The sequence below is a fragment of the Vigna umbellata genome, unplaced genomic scaffold (assembly GCF_029865625.1).
Source record: "Vigna umbellata cultivar VRB3 unplaced genomic scaffold, Vumbellata_1.0 scaffold_850, whole genome shotgun sequence".
Classification (NCBI taxonomy): domain Eukaryota; kingdom Viridiplantae; phylum Streptophyta; class Magnoliopsida; order Fabales; family Fabaceae; genus Vigna; species Vigna umbellata.
In genome coordinates this window covers 6,698-12,805 of record NW_028274615.1, presented here as the reverse complement: position 1 = coordinate 12,805, position 6,108 = coordinate 6,698, and the positions used below count along the sequence as shown (strand labels likewise).

Genomic DNA, 6,108 nt, shown 5'->3' with positions numbered 1-6,108 from the left:
GCTGAGCCGCGCATCTGGTGAGCAAGCCCACACGAAGTTCGAGCTTTCAGATCCATCTTCCTCTTCCAAGACCGCTATAAGGCTAGTGTTCACCCATCCAGCGCTGCGAAAACTCTCCTTGATATCACAAATGTGAATCTTCCTCGTCCTTGGTTCCCGTCGTTCTATCCGAGCCAGACTACGCTCCCTCCTTTCCTCGATCAGCCTCTTCTTATCCCCCTTGCTGGGCTTGTACCCTAGGCCATACCTTTTGTTCTCGACCACCTCCAATGGGATGTCCGCCCCTGTCCGTGCTTGCCTAAACCGCTCCCGTACTTATAGCCTTCTTTCAGCATGACCTTGGCCGCCATGATAGAGGCACATGACAGATATGGGTTTACTGGAAATGGTTCCACATAGGTGTTTCCCACGATCTCCAATGATTGGAAAGCTGTCTCGAGAGCTTCCTCGGCTGCTTCTATATAACGGGCAGAGGATGGCCCACTCACAAGGAGATCCTCCTCTCCAGAAACTATCACTAGCTTATCTCCCATGACATATTTCAGTTTCTGGTGCAGTGTGGAAGGTACAACTCCCGCAGAATGGATCCACGGGCGACCCAATAAACAACTATAGGCTGGGAGGATATCCATGACCTGGAAGGTTATTTGAAACACACATGGGCCAATCTGGACCGGCAACTCTATTTCGCCCATGACTTCCCTCTTGCTACCGTCAAACGCCCTCACAATCATTGAGCTTGGCCTCATATGCATTCCGTCACAGGGTAGCTTCTCCAATGTTGACTTTGGCATGACGTTCAAAGAGGAGCCATTGTCCACCAAGACACGCGCTATGACGTGATCCAGGCATTTCACAGAGACATGAAGAGCCTTGTTATGCCCCCTGCCTTCAATAGGTATCTCCTCATCGGTAAAGGTGAGGTAATTATTAGCAACGATATTGCCAACAATGCCCTCAAACTTGTTCAGAGAAATACCTTGCTCCACATGGGCCTCACTAAGTATCTTCATTAACAACTTCCTGTGAGATGCAGAATGCATGAGCAGTTCTAGCAAGGAGATCCGGGCAGGCATGCGGTTTAGCTGTTCCACCACCTTGTACTCGCTCTGTTGTATGAACTTTAAAAACTCGCAAGCCTCTTCTTCGGATATCTCTCTCTTCTCTCCTTCGTCAGGGGTCTCTTTTTCTTGTACACCCTTCCCTTTCAAGAACTCCTTAGCTTTTGCGGTCATTGTTGCTTCCTTATTGTTGGCTCCCTCTCTTGTCAGCTCTGGTGGTGTAAAGATTCGACCACTTCTCGTCATCCCCCGATGCCTGATATGTTTTCAATGGCCGGGTCAGCACCCTTTCCTTCTCCTAACGCAAATGCCCCATATCTCCAAGGGACAGCTTTCTCATTTTTGTAAGGAAAGGGGGATGGGACACAGATAACCACAGACGGTTTTTCTTCAGTCATCGGTGCAGGAGTGGTTCTACTGAAACGTATCACCAGCGGTTCCGGTAGAGTTACATCAGATTCCCCACCAGTTTGTGCAAACACTTCTTCCTCTTTATCCTCGCGGCATACTTGCATCAAACTTCTGTCAAGCAGGTCTTGCAGAATATCTTCTAATTCAACACACTCTTCAATAGAGTGCTCAGCATCTGGATGAAGTGCACATGATGTACCCATATCATAATCACCTTTCACTAGGCCCACTTTTAACAACGCCTCGAAAATAAACCTCCTAGAACTCCGGATTTCACTCACATCCCTTATCAACTCCTGTTTTCCGGCCTCGATGGCGTTCGTCGAGGTACTCCCATGCCCGGACAATGGGTTATCCTCGATGCTAGGCTTATCTTCTTGAAACTTTAGCCAACCAGAGTCGATTAGAGCCTGTATCTTATACTTGAAAGCCACACACCGCTCGGTTGAGTGACCAATGCCTCCTCCATGGTAACTACACTTGGCATCTGCATCATAACCCCTTGGGTATGGAGGTTGTACAGGCTTCATCGGGCAAATGGCAACCAAACCCTTTTTTACAAGTTGAGGCAACAACTCCGTGTAAGTCATAGGGATGGGGGTGAAATTAACAAATTGATTCTTTCTCGGGTTGGTGTTTTGACCCGCATTGATATTTGGACCCGCGTTTGCCCCGGCCCTCCACGCTTCAGTTGGGACTCGCGGTGGTTGATAATACCCTTGTTGTTGTTGTGGCCTAGTTTGATGATCGAACGAGGCGTTAGCTGCATAGGGGGGTTGGCCTAAGTATGGTCGATAACCATGAGTGGGAGCCTGACCTCTCCACGCAGGCATTATCGAGGCTGCATGCACCTCCCCTTCCTTCTTCTTTCCCGGATTGAAACCGGGTTTTTTGTAGTTTGTAGCTGCGGGCGGGCCATACACAATTTTCCCGTTTTTCAGCCCAATTTCTATCCTTTCGCCAATTATGATGACATCCGCGAAATTGACGGACACGTTCCCCACCATATGTTCATAAAACGGCGGCTGAAGAGTATTTACAAACATTGCCACCATCTCTCTGTCAAACAAAGGTGGCTCAACTTGCGCGGCCAATTCTCTCCACCGTTGGGCATATTCCTTGAAAGTTTCATTGTCTCTCTTCCCCATATTTTGCAACTGCAGACGGTCCGGTGCAACATGCGTGTTGTATACGTATTGTTTCACAAAAGCGTCAGCTAGATCCGCCCAACAACGAATTCTAGAGGGCTCTAAATGGGTATACCAGTTTAACGCCACCCCAGCCAAACTGTCTTGGAAAAGTGGATGAGTAGCGGGTCATCATAGGCGTACGCAGCCATCTTTCTACAATACATGGTCAGATGGCTTTTAGGGCATGTACTACCCTTGTACTTCTCAAACTCCGGCGCCTTGAACTTATGCGGTATTTTCACACCAGGGGCCAAGCTTAGTCTTGCAACATCTCCAAAGCCGTAGCTTTCCACCCCTCAATGGCCCTCAATCTTTCCTCAAGAATCTCCAGCCTGCCTTTAGCTCCTTCAAGGTCACTGATTCTCCCATGCACTGCGGTTTGCGATGCGGCCCTAGCTGAAGATTCATGATTAGCGACCACGTACGGCATTGCAGTTACTCGTGTCCCTTCAACTGTGTTTGTTTCGTTCCCTTGTGCACTCACCATGGGAGCTGACACGGAGACGGGTCCCTGAGTGCCGATTGGCGGTACATTGACAGTTGTGGGAAAGGAGAAAGATGCATGCTCTGTTTCTAAGTATTCTCCTACGGGAGGAGTGTAACCTGGGGGTAACCCATATGGCGGGAAAGGTATCGATTGGCTGGCGGTGTTCAACAACGGGGATAAAAATGGGCATTTCCTCCGATCTGTGCGGACGAAGACTCTGCAGTAGTCTTCAAGGATTCAAGGGCAGCCAAGATCTGGCCAACCTGGTCTTTCAACTGGCTAACTTCGGCTTTGATGGATTCTTGCGACTCCTCCCAGCTTTCCATTATCCTTGAATTGGCTCGAGTCCTGTAGGGATGTCGCGGAAAATTGGCCGTTGTTTTCCTCACTTGTACTGTTTTATTATTTGATTAACTTTAAATTAGATGAGAACGAAATAAAGAAAACATGATGCATGTTGGTAACAGGTGGAAATCACAAGATCGCGATGACATTACTGATGGAAATCAATACAAGTTGATACCAGACAAACCTTCCATATCTTTCATTAAAATACTCAGTTCAATACATCGCATAAAGAAAACGAGACACAAGGATCTCAAAATACATCACGCTCGAGCTCGAGCGATAAAGGATTTCATCTCGCCTACCAACCATTTACAATGATTAACAAAAAGTTTTATCTCTTCCGGCGGGCTATAAAAATGAATACTCGCTTCGGCGTCCAACACCATCTTGGGGATGTCTTCAATTGCTTCGTTTGCCAAGGCCGCCAATTGGGAGAAACTTTCCTTCCAATGTCTCACAACCACTTCTTGCTCGGCGATGTGATCCTCCATTCGCTTTACCAAAGCCTGATGCCTTTCTTCGAACTCCGTCGACCTCCACCTTTCCTCTTGCTCCTCAATGTACTCCTCCATTTGTTTTATCATGGTTCGATGCTCTTCTTCTGCTTCTGCTAGCTTCCAACGCTCCTGGCTCATATCTGACTCAAAAGACACGGCCATTTCTTTCATCTCGTGCCCCGCTTTTTCTACCTGAACCTGCGCTTCTCTTAGTCTTTTCAGGGCCTCTCGCTTATCTCTTTTGGCTTCTTCGTAGAGGTGCTTCCACTGTTTTCCCTCTTCTAACGCCGCATTCTTCTCCTTCACTCTCATGGCGAGCTCCTTGCTTGCAGCTGCAAGATCTTGTTTCAGTCGGAATGTATAATCTCTTTCGGCTTTCTGACTTCTGACAATTTCTTCATAGGCCTGTGCTTTTTCTTCTTTATCATTCCTCATATCAACGAAATCGTTGCGCGCAGCTTGTAATTCCTTTCTCAACCTAGCATTCTTCTCCCTCAGTTTTTCCATCTCTATTTTCAACCCCTTCACCTCTTCGCTCTCTAGGTCTTGGGAGGACCCTTCATCAACTGGCTGATCGCTGATTGGCTTGAAAGGCAGTTTGACTTCCTTTACCCTTTCCAGGATCCAGGTATGATAACTAACTTTGTCGTCCACCACTCCCAACCTTAAATCCTTTTCAGCTCGCATAACGTTTTCCCAAGCACTTCTAACTTTCCTCAACGTTTCGGTGAGGTGCCCATCCTCATAATAGACGAACAATGTCGTAAGGTAGTCCGGTGAAGGTGCCCCTTTCATGGGATTTCCGAATTGCCTTTGAACCAAGACAGGGTTATAATTGATGCAATATCGGGTACCTATGAGGGGTACATTGGGAAAGTTGCCACAATGATGGATGGAGGGCTTAATCCCAAGCCAAGGAAGACGCCATTTTACTTTTCCACCATTCAAGCCAGCAAAGAATTGGGCCCACTCGTTTCCTCCTTTGTCCTTGGGCCCTTGGTGTGAAGGATCTCCCGATAGACACCTGACACTAACCGCCCCCTTACATACGCGCGCAGTCATCCACTCATACAGTGCCGGCAAACAACAAAGAATTTTCTTCCCCTTTCTTTCATGGCAAAAACTCAAGGTCCCATAAACATCTGCGAGGACTGCTGTCACAGGGTTTTCTGATCTCGTCTTTCTTGCCACGAAGACATCTATCGCGGCATAATCCACAAAGTCCTCTACTTTGGGAAACAACATGACGCCATACACGGTAAGGGCTAACACGTCCATAAAAGTCTCCCACTCTTCCCCATCAGCTAGATGGTGCAAGTACTGTTCCAAATATCCTTGCGTCAGTCCGCGCACTTGATTCCTAGTCACCAACCTGTCTTCAAGTTCCTCGGGATGTACCTTCATTATGGCGGCGATGGTAGGGATGGAGGCGTGATGCTCCAAGTGTTGATACGGAGTGGTACCCTCTAGCGGCAATCCCAGGATGTGCTCAAACTCCTCTATAGTTGGCGCCAGCTGAAAATCTTGAAAGGTGAAGCATCTTAGCGGAGAGTCGTAATACTGTGCCAGGGCTGTGATAGCAGGCAACTGTACTTCTACCTCCATTAAATCCAACAGATTCCCATACTTCTTCTTGAAGTTTTCTCTCTTTATGGTCTTTAACCTTTTGCCTAAGTCTATCAACCCTGTCAAGTTCCCACTATGAGTCCTCAGGCGAGATTTTTTTCTTAACACGGCAGAGTCGGTCTGTTGTGTAGCACCAGATCTTGCATCAACTTCCATCTTGTACGAGATCAAGCGAATGCCTGTGATTTCCCCCTAAAACCAGCATGTTACCAAATGACGAATGAACATGATGCATGAAAATATAGTGAAGTAAAACAACATGGCTAACAAAAATGTATGCATGGTATGAGAATGCAAAGTCATTATTTTCAAAAAAAGAACAAACAGAGTGAGGGTTACAGGAATGCACATTTCTCCCTTTGTGCCCTAATAAAGGTTCAACGCTTCAGATTGAAAGTCAAGTACATGCAACCTCACAAGGATGGCTCTCTGAACCTAAAGGTCGATGGTCACTAGAGCTATGGCCCTTTTCATTGCTTCTCCACAAC

General features: G+C 47.3%; 1 pseudogene; it reads right to left on the bottom strand.

Moving 5' to 3' along the window:
* Window positions 1-236: 236 nt before the first annotated feature.
* Window positions 237-2,620, bottom strand: LOC148190512 (uncharacterized; annotated as a pseudogene).
* Between the last annotated feature and the right edge of the window lie 3,488 nt (window positions 2,621-6,108).